Here is a 22,251-nt window from a genome sequence, read left to right on the forward strand (position 1 = left end):
GAAGAAGGCTTGAAAGGTAAGTTGTTGCCAATTGCAGCTCTCAGCAGAGTAGCAGCTACACACTATCCACCTGTATCCCCATAACATGCATCAGAATACCTGGAGCAACCTACACACACCTTGCAGGTGTTGGTGTGAACACAAGTTACATCGACCTCCAGATATTAGAACTCTATGCCCTGATCACTGATTGCTGCTTCCATCGCAGGGGTGCAGAGGGTCAGATGGCTACTGCGCGTCTCCCTCAACTGCATGACCCTCTCTCCATCTGAAGGCAATTCCAAAAGATACAGCACCCTTTCCTGCCGCCCTTTACTTTTCCCCTTTTAGGAGCCAGACATCAAGGACTAGAACAGTTAAAAACAACTACGTAGGCCGGGCGTGGTGACGCACGCTTGTAATCCCTGTGCTTGGGAGGTGGAGCCAGGAGGATCACATAGGTTCGAAGCCAGCCGTGCTGGCTTAAAAGACCCTGTTTCCAAATAAAAGTATATAAAAATTAGGTCTGGGAGTGTAGCCCGGAAGTAGAAGGGTTTCCAGGAACCTCAGTACCACCAAAAAAAAAACCAAAAAACAAAAAAACAAACAAACAAACAAACAAAAAACACAACTATGTACACAGAAAAAAGGAGAAAGTGACCATACAAGCTTAGGGAAAAGTGAAGACTCAGGAAAAGACCTGAGAAGGCCTTAAGTTTAAAACTCAGGTGGATCCTCGGCAAAGACATCCTATAACAATAATAAGAAAAAGAATGAACAAAAAACAGCAAATTCCAAGAAAGAGGGATTCAGCAGTACAGTGAGCACATTAATATACTCAAAAGTCCAATTTTAAACCAAAAAAAAACCATAAAGCATACAAAGAAATAATAAAGTATGACTCAGTCAAAGGGAAAAAAATGAATTCATGGAAATTGCCCCTAAAGAAGGCCAGATGGCAGATATAGACTGACTTTAATAAAACAACTGTTTTAAAGATGAAACAAACAAACAAACAAAAACTAGCTGGGCATGGTGGCGCACGCTTATAATCCTCGCGCTTGTGAAACGGGAGTTTCTTCTGAGCCCCCCCAGATGAAACGGAGGTTTCCTGAGAAGAAACCTGGAGTTTCATCATAGATGAAACGGAGTTTCTTGAGAAGAAACTCAGCATCTCCGTACAGGGTTCTTGTCTACGGAGAGCGAAGAATGACACCCGCAGACCTCAGGAAGGGGAGTAAAAGGTTTATTGGAAGCAGCAGGGAATGGGGAAAGGTGGCTGAACACCCCAAAGGGGCTGTCGGGGCTCTGACTTCCAGCCGCTGCCTTCAGGACATTACTTGAAAGTTGTCCAAGCCTAATGCCTTCAATTGCAGGCGGCCTTCTTCCAGAGTTCACGAGATCTGCCAGAAGGGAATTGGAAAAGAGGAAGAACACATCAGAGCTGTTGGGGCTCTGATGTCCAGTAGTTGCCTTTAGGTCACTACCCGAGTGTCGCCCGAGCCAAATGCCGTCAGTTGCAAACTACTTTCTCCCAGAGTCCACGCGATCTGCCAGAAAAGAGGTGCAGGTCACCCCTAGGGACCCTGGTCAGTCTTGATGTCCAGCAGAGGCCTTCAGGTCACTACCCAAGAGTAGCCTGAGCCACGTGCCCTCAATTGCACTCTGCCTTCTCTCAGGGCTAACATGACCTGCGAGAGAGAGAACAGCTCCCCCAAAGGGGAGGGGATCCCGAGAGGGAAAAGCCCCAATTTGCCGATTGCCTAGGGCCATTGCCCAACTGCTTGCAAGTCCTCTTTTGGTTAGGGTGACTTTGGGAATTCTGGGAAGCAGCTCTCAGGATTTGCATAGGGTATTTGCAAGTCCTTTGAAGAATCTCCTTTCAGACTTGCTCCTGGGTTTGTTGATTAGTAAACAGATGGCTTTTGTGAAGCTCTGGTCCTTCTTATCTCTGAGCCTTTGGAATTTCAGGTATTTGTTGCCCCTCAGGAAACTCAGGAAACTCAGGAAATTAACTTTTTTCTACAGAGGACTTTTCCCTATCTACCTATTTCCTTTCTATCTCCTCACTTGGGAGGCAGAGACAGGAGGATCATGCAGGTTCTAAGCCAGCCACGCTGCTTTAAGAGACCCTGTTTCCAAAAATAAAATAGGTCTGGGAGTGTAGCCCGAGGTAGAAGGGCTTCCAGGAACCCCAGTACCACCAAAAAAAGAAATAATAATAAAAAAATAAAGGAAAATGTAGAGAAAGTCAAGAGGAAGAGGAGAAGGAGGGAGGGAAAGAAGAGAAGCAAGAGACAAATGTGGCCCACAAACCCTAAAATATTTACTCTCTAGTCTTTTACCGATAAAGTCCACTGATCTCTAAGCCAATGCAAACAAACAGACCTGGAGAATAAATAATTTTCCATATCTATGTATGGAATTGTCCTGACATTTAATAGGCCCTCAGTATTGGTCCTTACCTCTACTCCCTTGCTGATTTTTTTCTTAAAAGTGTAAGAGATTATGCATACAACTAACAAGTTAAATATGCTATCATTATTTTAAAATCATATTTCCTTATATCTATAATTATTTATACATATCAGGAGTTGTTTTTTTTTTGTTTGTTTGTTTGTTTTTTTTTACTATTGTCACAGGCAACACAACAACTTCTGTGGGTTCTTGGCTTCCCTGGCGAAAAGAATTTCAACACGTGCCAGTCAAAGATAAAGGTAGAGGTTTTAATTCAAGTAAAGATACAAGTTCAGGGCAAACTCCAGGCTATTTCAAGAGTGCAAGAAAGGCACAGGGAGAGGGGCAAGAGCTGCAGAAGCTGCCCCCGAGCTGCCCCCAAAATGGCCCCAAATAAAAATGGCTACTAAGTAGTAAAATGGCATAGAATGCCCCCAAAAAAGAATGGCAAAAAGCTTCCCAGAACTGCACTTCTTTATAAAGTTTTCTAAAGAGGGGTTGGTCAGGTCACATGGGATGGTGGCTTCTTCTTTGAAGCTTTCTGGTTCACAAAAGGTGAGAATTTCTTTAAGCCAGGACTACCCAGGAGCAGAGCCAGGGAGTCAGGCTGTCTGGGGTACAGGGCTCTTTTAACAAAAAGTGTGTCTTTTTGAGGATATTCCTTGAGGTGAGCAGAACTTTGACAAAAGGTGAAGCTCAAGTGTAATTGCCTCAGGAATTTTCTGAGCCAGACCTTTAAAAGTATGGGCCTGGCTTTTTTAGATTAACCAAGATCTGTTAAACTGAAGATTTCTGATTTTAAAACCATATTTTTTCTTTCCTTCCCAAAGTGTCTCCTTTCTACCTACAATTTTATTTCATCTAGTCTACCTCATTATTATATAATGGTTAAGAGCACTAGTTCTAGAACTTGACTGCCTGGACCCAATCTTGGACACTAGCTGTGGGCTAGGTATAGGCAAGTTATTTAACCTATGTCTCATTTTTCTCATATGAATTGGAAATAATATAAATGATAACTACTTTATTGGTTAGACATGACAGTTAAATTTAAAGTGCTTCCAATAGTACCTAACACATGGTAAAACTAATAAAGGTTGTCTTTATTATATCTCTTTTACAATTTTCTAAAATGGCGAAGTATCAGCCAAGATTCTTCCTAATGTTGGTAGATATGTATAATTATTTTTTAAATGTTCACAACTGTGAAAAATAAAAAGCATATTTTTCCCAGCTACAAATTTTCCTTAATGGATCACTGACTACCATACTTGGCTCCTTTAGTACATGGTTCTGAGTAGTGACTGGGGTTGGTAAAAACATTCTTTTTGCTTACTAGCTCTCAAAGTGACAGCACTGAGAAAGGAACAAGAAAGAAGATTGAAAAGATACCTGAATAAATCACATCCTGATTTGTCCTTTATTGGTTTAAATATTAATCTATCACTTCTGTGAAGAAATACCCCCAAGAGCATTTCTTTTGACCTTTCTTAACTTCCTCTCTTTTCTTTCCTTTTTGAATTTATTTTTAGATGGATATCAAACAGGAAATTCCACTCCACTAAGAAATGGTGTGTTTTCTAGCTAGAGATCAGAGGGTGTAGCCCACTGGGGAATCAGTGATGGAGACAGGACCAAGGGGCCAAGCCAAGGGAGGATGGATGGATACTGGTAACAGAAGAGGCCATTTTTGTTTTTTTCCCCTCTACTAGGGATGAATATAGTAGCTTTTATTTATGCCAAAGGTTTAGGACTTTTAAAAAACAAACCAGTTAATTAAGGAAAACTTCAGATCAAAACACTGGCATGACCTACAGAATAGATATAGCCACAGAAGCCTTCTAAAGCCCTAACACCGGATGGATGAGGGTGCATGGGGTACTGAAAGACATAACAATGATTTGCCACTTACTGCTAAGTGTTGCCAAATGCGCTTTAAGTACCTCATGTACTGGAAATACACTGCAAATTACCTTCCTTATGTTGTGAATAGGAACTGAAGCTTTTTCTCTCTTTCCTGTTTATAGTATCGATCACTGCATATTCAAATCCACCTCTTCTGTTTTGTAAGAAATTGATGTATAGGATGTACTTTGTAACACTCTGTGCCTTTTCGATTTGAAATGGTAAGATTTCATACAGTGCGACCTTTCTTAGGAGTTTCTCCGCCTACACATAGTTTCAGCTTCTTAAGCCAGGAAATACCAAATTTTGTTTAACTATTAACATTTTTGCTATTTAAAGATTCTCAAAGATGTCACTATATATTAAGTTGATTCTAGATGAGAGAATAAACCTGGAACTTAATTTTGTAGACCCATATTACTAAGAGCCTCCAGCATGGGGTTCTGTGTCATAGGACATGAGATCTGGAAGTGGACTTTCAAATTGGAAGATCAATATCTTTGTTGAAGCTTACGCATAACAAGGTACAAGCCTGTTATACACATACATCGTTGAACAGGAGAGCTCATATAACAAATGTTGAAACTGGTCTGCTGATCCAAAAATTTCCTTTTGAAAAATAATTAGCAAGTGATATAACACTTCAGCTTACTTTTATATAACATTTTATAATGGAGTTTTATTCTACTGCAAAGCATCAAAATGATACAAATGTCTATATATGATTTCTTTTGCCCCCCAAATCACAAAGGAAACTATTACCTGGTTTATTGTGCCATGCAAAAATTTTCAATGCAATACAGAAAAAACATATATATATATATATATATATATATATATATATATATATATATATGTGTGTGTGTGTGTGTGTGTGTGTGTGTGTGTGTGTGTGTGTGTGTGTAATTAAAGCATATTCTGAACTTCATTTTCTTTTTTCATGTTTTTTGGATGAATTTCCACTGGATTCTCATGACCATGCAATCTTTTCAACACAGTGGCCGGATCCTAAAGTCTGTGAGCACGAACACAGGCACATGTGTAATTTATGTTCTGCCATGTTTCTTAGTGCATCTTCTACCTATGTAAAAAATATGTTAAGTAAAAGAATGACTGGTCAGGCACATATGAAAAATGCTTTCATAGTAACTTGTGAAAGATCTATGCAGTAACCCACATCTCCCAAAACATTTTTTGAATTTTTCTGCAGTTTCTAGGTTCACAAAACAATTTAAACAAGGATTTTTCAAAGCCAGGCGTGGTGGCACACGCTTGTAATCCCAGCATTCTGGAGGCTGAAACCAGAGGATCACGGTTCACGGACAGCCTCAGCTACTTAGTGAGGCCCTCTGCAACTTAGACCCTGTTTCAAAATAAAGAATAAAAAAGAGGGCAGGGAGTGTAGCTCAGAGGTCAAATACCCCTGGGTTCCATCCCCAAACCTGCAAAGAAAAAAAAAGAAATTTTCTTGCAAAGGATCATCTCTTGGGATTGTTATTCCAAATAGCACACATTAGATATTGCTGAGTTACCGCATCTAGCTTAAGCATGCTAACAACCCCATCAGAAAAGCTTCATTGTGCTCATACAAACTAAATAGCCAAGACAGAAAGTTTTAGTGACCTTCCTATGGTGATCAGGTGGCAAGTGACAGCAGTGGTATCAATCCCCAAATCTATCCCCTTCTCCATCTGTCACCCAGCACTGTTACCCTTTTAGTACTACCAGGCACTGATGGCATTAAAGAACCTTTGCTTGCTGTTAATTGAAGAGGTTGGGCTTAAAAATAATAGAACTGAAAGCCGGGCGTGGTGGCGCACGCTTGTAATCCCCGCACTTGGGAGGCGGAGACAGGAGGATCACGCAGGTTCGAAGCCGGCCACACGCGCTGGCTTAGGAGACCCTGTTTCCAAAAAAATAAAAAATAAAAGGTCTGGGAGTGTAGCCCAGAGGTATATGGGTTTCCGGAAACCCCAGTACCATCAAAATAATAATAATAATAATAATAATAATAATAATAATAATAATAATAATAATAGAACTGAATGTCAAAAGGGCCAAAGCACATTACATTTAAATATGCAACAAGATTTCAGTGAAGGAATAAGTTATTGTGGACCCAGGAGTCCAGGAGATTCCAAGTCCATGACTCAGGGCCTGTGCCTGTGCCCTTTACACTTAGTTTCTTCAGTGCCTGTCTAGTAGGATTCCTATGCAGATAAAAATGAAAGGGCATTTGCAAACAGACTGACCTCTCAATCAAGACTGGTTCTTATTTCCATTTCCAAAATGTGTTTCCAATTTCCTTCCCCCTCCTACTCCTGACATTATTTGGAAAAATAATCATTTACTGCAGAATCATTTCTTTCCCTATGATTCACAAGAAACTCGAGTTTCCTAGGATTCAAACCTGCTAAATCTTTTAACATCATTTGTCTAAAATAAAAAATTCAAAAATATTTTTGAAGAGCACTCAACCAAAAGTATAAATATTTTTAAGTAACTGTCGAGCCTTGTGATTTTTGCTCCTAGGTTAGGAAAGGAAAATGGTAAGATAAACCCAGGCATAAAAACAAATACCATAAAACTTAAATGATGAGGACTGGAGAAACTTTCAGGCATGAGGTTAGAAAGTAGCAGGAGGGAAGAGACTGACTTCACCCCTCTCCCACTGAGTGAAGAGGGGGAGGTGGAAAGACCATGTGAAAAGACAGGGAAGTGTTCACAGGTGAGGGCAAAGGGTGAAGGATATTATCATTATTATTATTCCCCCTCAGTATCAGAATTCACCCGTAATAAAGTTTTCTCTTTCTATTCATATCTGCAACTCTAGGCCCACAGAATAAAATTCTGAAACACTTGCTTTAAAAAAAATTTTTTTTTAATCCTGGTATACTTGCTTTACACCCCAAGTTGTGAGCAACTTAACTTACCTATTGATATTGCCTCATTTGCTAATAGTATTCTTCTTTCTTGTCGTATGATCTATCCCTCTTGGTTTGGGCAGATATAGTACCATTTCGTGAACAGTGGGCCTCTTGTCTCAGTAAGGTACAATGTCTCCTTCTAAAGAATTTCAATAGTAACATGCTATACTCTAGCATCTATTACATACTTGGCCGCTAAGTGTTTATTTTATACAGAACTGATCTCTCACTTGCTCTTGCCCTCTCCCCATCTAAGCATCTCAGATAAAGGGACAAAGTTTCAACTCATACTTTTGTGGGGGGTAGGATACTGAGATTGAACCCAGGAGCATTCTACCTTTGAGCTACACCACCAGCTTTTTTATTTATTACTATGAAAACTTTCAGCTATACCACCAGACCTTTTTATTTATTACTGTGAAATAAGGTTTCACAAAGTTGCTGAGGCTAGCCTTGAACCTGCAGTTCTCCTGTCTTTGCCTCCCAAATTCTGGTATTACAGGCATGTACCACCATGCCCAGCTCAACTCATAATAAATGTTTTAACTAATTTTCTGATTCTTGTATTTTCAGCTAAATTTTATAGCATTTGAGAAAAGATTTTTAGTTGCCATTTCTTATTTGGTGATGATACCAAACACCTCTTATGCACCTGTTCACATTCTTTCAGCTTCACCTTTTATTCCTCTTCTGCAGCAAATAGTGCTGTGCAGGATTCGACCCCTTTCACACCGCTGCAATCTGGCAGGACTTCACTGTGAATTTGTCTTAAATGATGAGGGAAGGGAGACAGCACTTCTATTCTTCCTCCTTATCCCTTTGTCCTCAGACATATTTCATATGACTTCTCAGTCTCCTGGATTGAAAAACCACCTGCCCATTGGCATGACCAATTTGATAACCCATTCTTGTATGGGCTCTCGCTTCCTCCTTCCTCACTCCCTGGACCTCTTCTTCTGGTCCCTAAGACTAGATGCCCAAATGAACAACCCCTCACATAGGCCTTTGCTTTTGAGGGCATTCTGGGACATTAATCAGGCTCCGGTCAGGAAACAGAAATCACATGAATAATTTGAACAAAAAAATAAATGTAATATAAATAATGATTCACTTATAATAGAAGATTAACCCAAAGAGAAGTTTAAAAAACAAAGGAGGAGCAGATAAAGATGCAACTACTACTTCTAGGGCTAAGATCACTCTCCAAAGAGGGAATGAACTTGGAAGAAGGCTTCCCTAGGACTAAGACTCACACCTCACTAGGGAAGCTGTGGCTGTGGTCACCAGACAGCTGAGGATCGCTCTGGAAACTGCCTGTGGGGTGCTCCTCACCCTCCAGGATGCTGCCGTCTAGGATGACAGCGAGGCTCTGGGAAGATGCCCAGTGCGATCTAGCAAGAATTGCAAGGACCCTCTAGTTAAGATGCTTCAAGAAGTTGCCTTGGGATACTGGTGACATTCTCTGGAAACCCACCACTGCAGCAGGTCTTTGTGGTATTACAAACTTTCTGGGACATAGCTCCACTGGGTTGCTGGCAAAACTAGCCAGAGATAAAACCTCACTGGCTGCTTGCTTCACATCCTGCAGGAGTGAAAAAGAAGCAAACACACTGGAAAGACCTAAAGAAACTCCTTCCCTTCGGTTCCTCCTAGTGACACAGCTTCATTTTGTGCCACTTGGCTAAGAGGAAAAGCTTCCTGGTTCCTGTTGGAGGAGGACAAAGCAGGACAAAGAAAGGTAGATGGGGAATGGAGAAGCAATACGTAGATAATCAACACACAAGGCTAGCAGCCTTCGCCCAATCCCAAGCAGGATATATTATTTCCCCCTGGCCATTTAATAAAGCCAGGAGTCGTCAGGACAGAAAAGATCCACCTTGGGCAACAAGTGCCTTCCTCTACTATCTGCTCAAACCATGTTCCTGCACCTGCTGATCTTTCCTTTCATGTGCTGGGTTTCTATCTCAAGTTTTGGCCTGATTCTTTCTCGTTCTGTGGCTTCCCTTTGCACACACACAGATTTTCATTATCATGACTGTGTGAGAAATGCTTTTATGGCTCCTCCCAGCCTGAGACATCTACAGGAGTTGTGCCAGTCATGTGGCCTCTTCTCCACCTGAGAGAAGCGTTCAATCTCCCTTCATCTCACATGTTCATCCAGAAACAGCTCCTACATGCCGGGCGTGTAGGCGCACACCTGTAGTCCCAATACTGGGGAAGCCATGACAGCAAGATTACAGGTTCAAGACTAGCCTCAATAACTTAGCAAAGCTCTCAGCAAACTCTCTAGGTTTTAAAATAAACATAGAAAAGGCTGGGAGTGTAGCTCGGAGCTGGAATGCCCCTGGAGTTAATTCACAGTTCAAGAGAGAGAGAGAGAGAGAGAGAGAGAGAGAGAGAGAGAGAGAGAGAGAGATTGAGAGGGAAAGGGAGGGAGGGAGGAAAAAAGGGAGGGAGGGAGGGAGGGAGGAAGGAAAGAAGGAAGGAAGGACAAGCTCAACAGCTCCCACATATATGGCAGTAACTTATCCCCTGAGTTTAAAGTGAGTAGGTGATCTCATCTCGGGTTCTTTTGCACTTTGTAAAACCATCATGATAATTGATAAACTTTGAAATGATAATCCTATATTAATAGAAATGCTACCAGCCCTTTTATTATTATTTACTTTTGGACTCATATAAATCAGTGCTCACATTTTGGCTCTGCTACATGCTAATTGTGCCTTCTTCATAATAATATTTACACTTTTATAACCTTACTCCCTACTGAAAAATGGAGAACAAAAGAGAGGAACACAAGCATTTGTTCAACAAATAAATATTTTTAATGCCTACTATGTGCCAATTATTTTGTAAAACACTATAAGGAAAGGGGTATTGCATATAAGAATCTGACTAATGGTAGAAGCTTAATATGAAAAGATTTCCCCTTCTTTCTTAACTTTTATGATTACATTGTTCCTGGATAAGCAACAAATTGAGTTATAGTCATCACTCTTTTGTGCTTCTTTGTTTTATAGAAAACATAAGAAGAAAATCTTTGTAGATTACATTCATACATTAGCATGCTTAGACTTGTTCATATGGAGATAGTAGAATGGACTTTTTATAAAGAAGTTTCAAATATTCATTATTGATATGAAAGTGATAAGTGTGTGATCAAGATGGTTGTTTCTGGGCACAGAGGCTCCATATTGACCCCATTAACATGTGTCCAATACCTCTGACATTCTCAGTATTTCAAAGATATTTGTTAGGATTAACATGTCACCTATGGAGATGAAAAGGTTAAATCATTTCCCTGAAGTTGCTCAATGCAACAGTGATATCATTACTAACTAGACCCTGGGCTTCTGGTGCCTAAGTCCTCCTGCCTCTTCTCTCCTTGAGAAAACATTCATCCCCAGCGATGCCTGCTTGTCTTTTACTCTTAAGAAAGCACATTGAAAAAAAGTATTACTTGCATTTCCCTCCAAATCAAATTAATCAGAAAATAAAATTAAAGCACATTTATTTAGAAGAAAGCTACTCTTTCCATTAATGAGAATTTTATTAAATATAATAAAATATTTCAGGCAATTCCTTTCTTCCTGGTGCTTTTTTTTTTTTTTTTTGCCTCTTCCTTTCACGGATTTATTGAAAAGCATTTTTATTAGTGCAATAATAGGCTCCGGGACATGCAATTATACTGAGATGCTGACACTTTTCTGTTAGTTGCAGCCTTTGGCCTGAGGCCAAACACTGAGCCAGAGCTTCTGAGTTCCCTGCAAGCAGCCCCGGCATGCTCCTCGCACCCGTTTGTCCTCACTGCAACCTCCAATTTTTACCCACTATTGAAAGAATTAGCTAATTTTTCCTTCCCTTTACTGTTGCTACAAATGGATACTGCTATCTCTCTTTTAGGGAAAACTGAAAATTCTTTATCAAATTTTAGAGTCCAGGACACACCTGATTAGAGGCTTTTGACTTCAGCTTCATATGAGTAAATATTGAGAGTTTTATTAGCTCATGCCTCTACAAACATGAAATCCCAATGTCTGTGCCTTTGTCATAAGTTTTCTTTATAGGTTTCATATCTGGACTTTCTGTGTGTGTGTGTGGTACTGGGGGTGGAATCCAGAGGCTTTCAACCTCCAGGCTATACTCCCAGACCTATTTTCTATTTTATTTAGAAACAGGGTCTCACTAAATTGCTGAGAGCTTCACAAAGTAGCTGAGGCTGGCTTCGAACCTGTGCGATCCTCCTGTCTCAGCCTCCCAAGCACCGGGATTACAAGTGTGTGCCACCATGCCCAGCTATCTGCACTTTTTTTTTTAATTGCAAATCCTCCTCTTTCCAAGCCTTGAGCCAAAGTATTTCCAGGTAGAAGTGTCAATATCAACTATGAATGAAATACAGATCCAAACTTCTGGACCTTCTTTACATTTTTGAGGCAAAAATAAACTATGCTTTAAAAAAAAAGGCACAGAAGGATGCTTCTGAATCCATTTCCACTTTTTGTTTAACAAAACTAAGTTACAGTAGTCAACAAGGTAAATCTCTTCATCTTTTTTGGGTTCTGTGCCATGATTCTTCCACACATGCCCAACCTCCTTCTTGGAAATATTGTATGTATTGTTAGAAAACTCACAAGGAAACTTTAAAAAATTTATAAGTTTGATAAATGCACACATACATACAGTGACACTTTGTACTCTCAAGATGTCTTTGGCCTAATGCTGAATATAATCAAAGTTAAAAATGGGGTCCTGCTGCCCCTATCTCTAGCCAAGAATGAATGCACTGATGACATTCAACTGTCTACAGGTCCTTGGATGATTCCAGAAAACTGGGACAATGTTTTAGGTATCTCTTCCTCAGCAGGAATATTATGTTGAGAAATAGTAATCATTTTTATTTAAATGTGGTATGAGGGATTCCTGAGAGAGCCCAAACACTTGCGTTTTTAATGAACTAAAGTCCCCAGCACCATATGTCCCACTCCTTTCCTGATGGCTAGGAGCATCTTCCATTCAGTGGACTCAGTCCAATATTATTGGGACAGGACTCTGGCTGCACTGTGGCTCTTGTCAGTCTCTGTTTCTGGATCCTAGCTGGGCTCCTTCTTTAATCGATCAGACCTTATTGGAAGCAAAGTGCCCCAGCTCAATGATGAAGATTATGTGAGCACTCTGAAATACCGATAACAACCCAGCTAGAGTCCCTTGCACACTGACTGGACTCCTGGACACCCTCCTTTGGGTTGGCTCAACAGCCAGGCATCAAGTAAAAGAAAATTTCTATGCAAGCCCCTTTCTTCACTGCCTCCTAAGAATTAGACAATGCCGCTGGGCTAGTTTCAGGGCCTCAAGTAGAGCAAAAATCAGATTGATCAGTGTTTCATTCTAGAGACAGTATCAAGGAACAAAAGTCTCTAGAAATCTCTGCAGTGAGGAGCAACTGAAATTTTAACCGGAAAAAGTAAGGGTGATGAGGTGGCTGGTGATGCTTTACTGACCTCCAAATTTATTCCATTTTAGCATCACAAAAACAGTATGTAGGATGGAAACTATTTGGGAGACAGAAATGGTATATGCTGGTTAACAGGTGAATGAAGCCTCAGTGTGTCTGTCTGTCTGTCTGTCTGTCTCTCTCTCTCTCTCTCTCTCTCTCTCTTTCTCTTCTTCTCTCTCCCTCTCTTCCTCTCTCCCTACCTCCATCACAAATAAAATGGGCTGATAGAACAAGAGAATATAATCTACCCATAGTTTTGTCTAGCATACACGTTTGCTATTCAGCTCTTTCAATGAAATCACAATATCATCAGGGATATAATATACAGGAAATCACACTTACATGATACACATATGTGTGTGGATGGGTGTATATGATATGTGTGTCTTATGTTTATCATGGTGAATACACTGGAGCCTTTCTCATTGGTGAGTCTTTATTTCTTCACTTCAAACCAATAATAACTTCAAACACCTCTCTATATCTTCTCAGACAGCACTACAGTTGACCTGAATTTTGTTTTCTTCCTGCCCCCCCAACACCCAAACCCGGGTCTCCAGTATGTTGTGTCTTCTATTCCTCACTCTCTTCTATCGCTGGCCAATGTATCACTGTTTTGCCTTTTTCTCTTCATGTGGTACTTAAGATTGAATCCAGCGACATTCTCTCTCTGAGCTACATCCCTGACCCCTTTTACTTTTACTGTGAAACTTGATCCTGCTAAGTTGCTGAGGCTGGCCTTGAACCTGCTATTCTCCTCTCTCAGCCTCCCAAGAACTAGAGTTACAGGCAGGCATGTGCCTGTAACTCCCAGCTGACTTTCTTCTTAAACTAGTGTCCTAATCTTTTTCGACATATCTCTTTTACCACTTTCTTTAAATATTCTACTCAGATAATACCCATAGAATTTTTCCCTTATAAATTTCATTACAAGTATGCCTATTTTTTGTCAAATTATTTCTTTGATGGTCGGGTTGTGAAATGATATGAACAAAAACAAAATACTAGTAAATGTAACAAATACATCCTTTTCTACATTGTGATTTGGATAAATATGTGAATTATATTTAGTTTTCATACTAATAATAGTACTAACTTTGAAGCTAGAGTCAGAGAATCATCAGGGCCATATAAATTATAAATTATACTACTTGAAATGCTCATTTCATAGGCTCCTAGTCATAAAATATTGCAGGGAAGCAGGTTATGGTGGCATCCATCTGGAATCCCAGTACTAGGAAGGCTGAGACAGGACAATGATAGATTTGAGGTCAGGTTCATCAGCTTAGTGAGACGCACAACAAGTTAGTGAAATCCTGTTTCAAATAAAAAAAGGATGAGGTTACACCTCAGAGGTAGATTCCTCTAGGTTCAATTCCCAGTGCCAAAAATAAAAAATTAATCACAGGGAATTTAAACATCTAGAATATGTTGTTACTATTATATATAATGTACGGAATGAGCGAAATCTTTGCCTAACTCAACACTCCCATAATTTAAAAGTCACAAAGAAAGGGAGTATTATTCTTTTTAGTTAATATGTCATCTCCAAAGCCAGGCGTGGTGGCGCACATTTGTAATCCCAGCATTGGGGAAGCCGAGACCGGAGGATTGGGATTCACGAGCAGCCTCAGATACTTAGTGAGGCCCTCCGCAACTTAGTGACACCCTTTTTCAAAATAAAGGATAAAAACAGGGCAGGGGGTGTGGCTCAGAAGTAAAATGCCCCTGGGTTCCATCCCCAGACACACACACACACACACACAAAAATGTCATCTCCAGCCGGGCGTGGTGGCACACGCTTGTAATCCCCGCGCTTGGGAGGCGGAGACAGGAGGATCGCGCAGGTTCGAAGCCAGCTTCACTGGCTTAGGAGACCCTGTTTCCAAAATATAAAATAGGTCTGGGAGTGTAGCCCTGAGGTAGAAGGGCTTCCAGGAACCCCAGAACCACCAAAAAAAAAAAAAAATGTCATCTCCATGCAAAAATAAGGAAAACAGTTTTCAGTACTTGGTCTACATGAACTACCAGGTTAGAGTTGTGTAGGGCTCAAAGCTAAGAAAAAGGCGAAGCCTAAAATTTTATAGGGACTCACCAGCTGTTGAGGACCAGAATCTCCCTCGAAACTAGCTAATGGTCAGCTGAGAGGGCTCTACTCAATTAACTGGTAGCTATCTAACTGGAAGCCCAACCAACCAAAAAGGGGCCACCATTTAATTCGAAACCCACAAGCAACGAAGAAGAAATTAGACTTTTTGAAAAGTCCTATAGATGCCCTCGAAGGAGCTGCTGCGCTTTCATAACTAACCAAAAACCAGATAAAAGACATTTTTCCTTTTCTCTCTTCCCTCCACCCTCCCTCTCCCAAAGCAGAAGGGGCTAGAGCCAGCATAAAAAGGAAGACAAGACACTCAGCACGTACAGCGAGATCCTCCCCACATGCTACAAGAACAGACTGTACTCCCTTCCTCAAGTCTGGTTAACCTGACTCTGGAAAGAGGGATTGAGACATGCTGCAAATCGGTGGATAAATTGAAGACTTAAGCTGAACGAGACTGGATCAGCCCGAAAAGTTATGGAATTCACCTAGGATTGTCTTAGGGTTCCACCACCCAAACAAAGAGTCTTAGCAATAGGGTCTAGGACAAAATTTTAAGATGTTAGTAATCTACTTGGTTGAGATTCCTCAATAAATCAGATGGATATTTTATAGATCCAGGCATTAGTTCACATAATTTAGATTTGTATTGGATTTCTACTGTATGCTTTAGTTTTTAAAATGCTTTTATTGGTGCACTATCATCATATATCATAGTGAGGTTCAAAGGGAAACAAATGCACACAGAGCTTGGTGTGTCTTACTCCAGAGCCCACCCCTCCCCCACCCCCATGCATGTTAGCAAGACTGGTGGTGATAGCTTCATATATGGACATAGCATTGTACTCTACTTTTTAAAAAAATACAGTGCTTTAGAACTCAAAAGGATGGGTGTCATAGCAGCTAGCAGGATGTCTTAGGAAGGGATGATTATGTGTTTGGCTCAGATAGGTACAGAGGAATCTGTAGCCCCACCAGTTCGGAGCCTAGGCTCAGCTCATACCAAACAAAGTCTAGCCACACTTGTCTCAGTCATGTAATACAGACTCCAAAAATGTCAACTAGTAGAATAAAAGGCTCATTTCATGTTCCCATGCTACAAAAACTGATAAAAATCTGCCTTTGCTGCAAGCAGAGGCATTGGTCCAAAATTTTTTCTTTTGTAAATTCTAGGCCAGTGTCCCATTATAATTCAACCATGTGCTGGTTGTTAAATGAACAGAGCAACAAATGCAATCACTGCCCAGCACAAACATGATTACTTTGGTTGTATAAATCTAACTAGTTGGATTTATAACCAATTTGTCATCTTTGGAAAGGATGATATCTAAACTTAATACTGATGAAAACAAATATATTTTTATTCACTTTGCTTTAAAAGATTAACAACTAACCTTATTTAAAAGTGGAGTCCTTCATTTTCTCCATGTTAGTAGCAGACAGCTGTAGTGTCGACACAGCCTATCAAAGCTTCCGCTGCCAGGAGCCTCATTAAACAATGGTAGGTCAAGTAGCAAACGGTACCCAAGTACACAATTGCATCTGTCCATGGAATTTTTTCTTGAGCAGAGACTAGCAGCACATTTGTAAGGTGGCATAGGTTAGCTAAGCTTACATCTAAAGGTGAAAATTGATGTTCCCATCTATTTAAGTTATTTTCTTCTATAATTATAATAATACATAAAATAAAAATATAAACATTCAAATATATGCCAGTAACTATATCTACATAGTGGGAGTACATTTGGGTAATACTATTTATACTTGATTAAAGTCAAGAATTTACAACGTTAGTAGGTATAATTTTAAAAATCTAGAAATCAATGACTGCTACATCATACATGAAACACAGACTTTATGATTGCTTCTCTTTTTTTTCTTCAAATAACTTTAAATTTTGCTATAAATTTATAATTTAGGTTTATATAAACAATCAGTTTTATTTGTTTTGGTGTCTTTTGTCTTTATTTAGAGGAAACAGAGGCATGATATAAGCAATATCATTTTTCCCAAAATAACAAAGGAAACCATTTTTCACCCACAGCATTCCAGGGAGAGTCAACTTATAGTTAACTTACCCTATGCAACATCACTCGTCAACGTTGTAGCAGATGACAGTGTGGCTGTCTAAGTATTCTAATGATTCATCATATGAGCCAGATTTAGCTACAGTTCAGTTTTTCACTATACAGATGCTTTTTTGAATTAACCAAAATAAAAGTAAAATTTGTTTTCTTGACCTGAGCAAACACAGGTAATTTATAAAGTTTAAAAATCTAATTGTAATTATATATATATATATATATATATATATATATATATATACACACACATACTCTTCATGTAAATTCAAGTTAGAATATAAAAATAAGATGGAAAATTATCCCCCAAAATTGTTTCATTTACCTGTTTTGCTTAAACTTGGAGATAACAAAACATGTGAGAAAGTCCAATCTCATAAGGTTTCTATTTTTATATTTAAGGAAAGCAAAGGTTCCACATTGTTTACTACCTATTCAAAATTCCATTTCATGATGGGTGTGGTGGCGCACACTTGTAATCCCAGCATTTGGGAGGCTGAGACAGGAGGATCTGGGTTCATGTACAGCCTCAGCTACTTAGTGAGGCCCTTTGCAACTCAGTGAGACCCTGTTTCAAAATAAAGAATAAAAAATAAGGCTCGGAGGTAGAATGCCCCTGGGTTCCATCCCCAGTATCGCCAAAAAAAAAAAAAAATCCATTTCACATTTTACATGAGAGAAAAAAGAAGAAAGGAAGGAAGGAAGAAAGGAAGGAAGGAGGAAGGGAGGAAGGGAGGAATGGAGGAAACTGAAGTCTTATCTGCAAAGGTTAGCATAAACTAGTTAATGCAATGTTGCTAAGAGAAAATAGAAAAAGAGGAAAGGCTATTGTTCAAAATTTAGAGTTCTTACAAAGAAGTTTATGTTCTTCATCAACTAATAAAGTGGCTTCAGTGTGCCAAACACTGGTGTAGAAGCTAGCAGAGCATAATGAACCACATAAATAAAATTTCCATCACAGTGGAGCTTATATCATCATGGAAGAGACAAATAATTAACTATATAAAGCAATATGTATTCCAGTGGCAGATATTAATAAAAGGTATGAGGAAAATAAGCAAAAAGCAAAATGTGTGTGTGTGTGTGTGTGTGTGTGTGTGTGTGTGTGTGTGTGTGTGTGAAAGGGGTTGAGGGAGGAGGGAGAGAGGGAGAGAGGGAAAGAGAGAGAGAGGAGAAAGAGAGCAAGGTGGAAAGACTTTTGTCAAGGGTGCATCTGGGAAAGCTTCTCTCAAAAGGTAACCAGTTTGCAGAGATCCTGGGGGAGGGTGGTGGAAAGATTCTGAGGGAAGATCATACCCAAAGAAGGAAAGAAGAGAAAAATGGCAGAGTTTTTCTCCTGGAGCTCATATTTACTGACTCATGCACCAGACTTTTCTAGGTTTTTTCTTTAATTGGTGCATTGTAATTACACATCATGATGAGGTATAAAATGATAGAAATATGCATGCACACAACACTGGGTGTCTCTCCCTTTGGGTCCCACTCCACTCACTCCCCTTTTCCATATACATATTGTTGAGATTGGTACAGATAATTATGCATGTATTGTATATCGTATTATGTAGCCCTATTTAAACTGTTACCTTCATTATTACCTTCTTTCTTCCCTAAACCCATTCCATTGCTCCAGTTGGAGTCTCTGCTCATTTATCTGAGGTTTATTTTCTTACCCAATTTCTCTCTAGCTTCCACATATAAGAAAAAAACATGCAAGTACTTGTGTTTTGAGACTGGTTTTTTTTTATGATAGCTATTAAAATAACTTCTTTTCTGTGTAATGAAATGTACTCCACATATATGTGTCTTCTTCTTTTTTTTTTTTTTTTTTTGCGGGGCTGGAACCCACAGAGGCATTTGACCTCCGAGCTACACCCCCTGCCCAATTTTTTATTCTTTATTTTGAAACAGGGTCCCACTGAGTTGCGAAGGGCCTCAGTAAGTATCTGAGGCTGTCCATGAACCGCGATCCTCCGGTCCCAGCCTCCCGAATGCTGGGATTATACGCGTGCACCACCACGCCCAAATGTGTATTCTTTTTAATGCTATTTATTTATGAGCTAAAAAGAATCTTGGATATAAAGCAGTCTTTCATTTTACAAATGTGGAAGCTGAGTCCAGAAAGGCTACCCAATCTCTGTATGGGCAATTTACTAGTAATCTAGTTACTAGTAAAACTTGTAACAATTGAAAATTGTTGCCTCCTGGGTATTTGTATTCATCTCATTTTCTATACAAGACTTTGAGTTCCTTGGAACATCTCATCAGGATCTAGTCTAGTGCCTTAAATATAACTGGTAGTCAGCAAACGCTTCATAAATGAATTCTTCTATGTCAATCATTTTCCAAAATTCTCCAGATTTATTTAAATTCTATGCAATGTGTGTGTGTGTGTGTGTGTGTGTGTGTGTGTGTGTGTGTGTGTGTGTTTACTAGGGACTGAACTCAGGGGTGTTCTACCACTAAGTTACAACTTCAGCCCTATTTTATTTCATTTCATTTCATTTTCTTTTTTGAAACAGGGTCTCACTAAGTCGCTGAGGCTGATCTCAAATCTGTGATCTTCCTGTCTCAGTCTCCCAAGTACTTATTACAAACACGTGCCCCACACCCAGGCAAATCCTATACAATCTCTCCAGTGAAGTAAAATTTCTCCATCTCTCCTAATGGAATTCAATAAATTGGCAGGAGTGTCCTTCACTTCCTATCCTATAAGTTCTGATAGATTTAAGCATGGTTCTTGCCAAATGGTTGCCAATCCAAATTGGAAAGAAAGACAGAATATAAACACAGAGGAATCGAGCAACATGCTCATTTCATATCTGGGTTGTCCCACTGAGATATACATAATTTTGATGGAAAGCATTTAAGAAAGAAACTTTCTGTTTACTGTAGAGACCTGCACACATTGTCAAAATGAAATAAATAGTATTGATAACAGCCAAATTTTAAGCAATGTGCTTTCAATAAAATATATTTGTCTCTGTTGATGTGGTACATATGCTATTTATAAACATTTTCTTACCTACAATTTTAGACTTATTATATTGTTATACATGCAACATGTACAAACCCAAACTAAAGCCACAAAAGCTATTATATTTGTTCTATATAATTTGTCAATAACAACAAGGCACAATTATGCAACATGGGAATATGTAACTGGGATAGTTGTCAGTACCTAAGTAAATTTTTCCTAAATTTGTTTTTTTTTTTTGTACAAACAATACAAAAAAAAAGAATTAAATTCTTGCAGAAAGGCAGCAATAAAAAAAAATGACCTGGCTTTTTGTGCCCAAGTTCCCAGTGTTTTTCAGAGCATAAGTTAAATGTCTCAGCTTTTCCACCGTGCAATTCAGAGAATGTGGGAACAGAATGCAAAGGCAACTCAGCTGGAAAATATCTCAGATGAAGTATTTTTGTCAAGCACTTTTCTCATGTGAATTTGCCTCTAGTTTGGTATCTACCAGTCACCAGAGCATGGCATTCACTTTACATCATGTCTTGAAGATTTTTTTTTTATCAACAAACTGCTACATAAGCCAGTTGAGCAAGAACAAAAACAAAGAAGGCATGTTTCACAGGAGCTGTATCTCTTCTGAGGTCAATAGACAAGAGTCAAGTTTTAATATCCTCAAAGGTCCTTTCCTGTGATAAAATGGCAATAAGGAACACTCCTTAAGGTTCTCTGCCCCGTTTGCACTCTTCAAAATGTCAGATTTATCATTATCCATAAAGATTCATTTCTATTTTTTAAGATACACATCAAATATGATAGCTTTCTATTCAAAGTAAGTAATAACAACCTGAATATTAAAAGCATGCTCTCCCCCAGATGTGCTAATGTTTCAATAGATTCTTTTTTTACATCAAGGAAAACAAGGCACATACAACTGTTTATCAGATATACAGCTTGTACGATTGATGTCCTGGACCAAACAGCAGCTTATCCAGTAGGTGGCATCTGATTAAAAAAGATTTCACTTGTACTGGGGGGGGGGGGGGGTCGGGAAGGACATATGATAATGTGATGGCTAGAAAAATAATCACTCTAGAACTTAACTCCATAAAGGATGACAGGAAAGTCACCTTGACCTTATTAAAAACTCATATTCCAGAGTAGTGGTTCTCAACTGCTCTTAGGTTTAATTGTTCTGGAATAGGGGCCAGGCATCAGGATCTTTAAGTTCTACATGTGATTATAATGTGCTCCACTAACAAGAAAAACTAAAATGGGAAACAAGATGTAACTCCAAATAATTTCTCAGAATATGACAATAAACCAAAAAAGGAAATAATTAAAGAGCCTTAAAATCTAATCCAGATCATCCAGATGGCCTTTTAAATTTAACACTGGTTGTGGGTTAGGGATGTAGCTCACCAGTAAAGTGCTATGGGTCCAAATCCCAGAACTGAAAAAGTACACACACACACACACACACACACACACACGCACACACACACCAGTAACCTGTCATGTCTATGTGGGGATGAATCTTTCAAAGTTCTGCCAGTTCCTTCCTCTTGCCCTCCAGCCCTACCATAGTCATAAAAACATTTCTCCCTCAAATCAAAGCCTAAGGTATGTTTTTCTTTCCTTTTTCTTTTTTTTATTTTTTTGGCTGGATTGAATCTGGCTCCAAAATAAAGGTCACCCAGGACATAAAGGAAACAATCTTGACATATTTATTTCAATGATGTTGATACTTCTCTAAAAAAAAATTCCTAAGATATTGACCTACATAAAGGAGAGGTCATCTCTACTGAAAATTTGTTGAGTTTTTTTTTAATTAATTGAGATAATGGAAACCTTTGTTTGTTCACTGATGCAAAATTTCACATTCTAGTAACAGTAACCAAGACTCTAGGATGCTCAGGAAAAGAATGAGTTAATCAAGATATAGTCATTAGATCCTTGCTTCTGATACCAATGAACCTAGAGTTTCTCTATGTAGTAACAAAAGGAAGTGAGAAAGTGAAAAAGAAAAGCAGCCTGGATCCAGATGAAATGCTTTCAACCTCATTTTAGAGACTGTAAACAATTCTACTTTACTTAGTAGAAAACACATCTGCTCACTGTTATCCTTATTCCACAAGGAAATAAGAATATTGTCTCTTTTGTTATCATTTCTAGAAGCAAACTGTATCCAAATATACCTTCCAAACAAAGATAACTAGCATTAAATTCAAAAGACAAAGGGAGAGAGGTGTTAGCTTTAGTGCTTGTCAATTTCTGTGCAGTAAATATTCCCATCATGGCAAAGTTCAAACTACCAAAATTATTTAAAACAGCTAGCAAAATTCTTGAAGATA

This window comes from Muscardinus avellanarius (assembly GCF_963383645.1).
Source record: "Muscardinus avellanarius genome assembly, chromosome: 1".
In the NCBI taxonomy this organism is placed as follows: Eukaryota; Metazoa; Chordata; class Mammalia; order Rodentia; family Gliridae; genus Muscardinus; species Muscardinus avellanarius.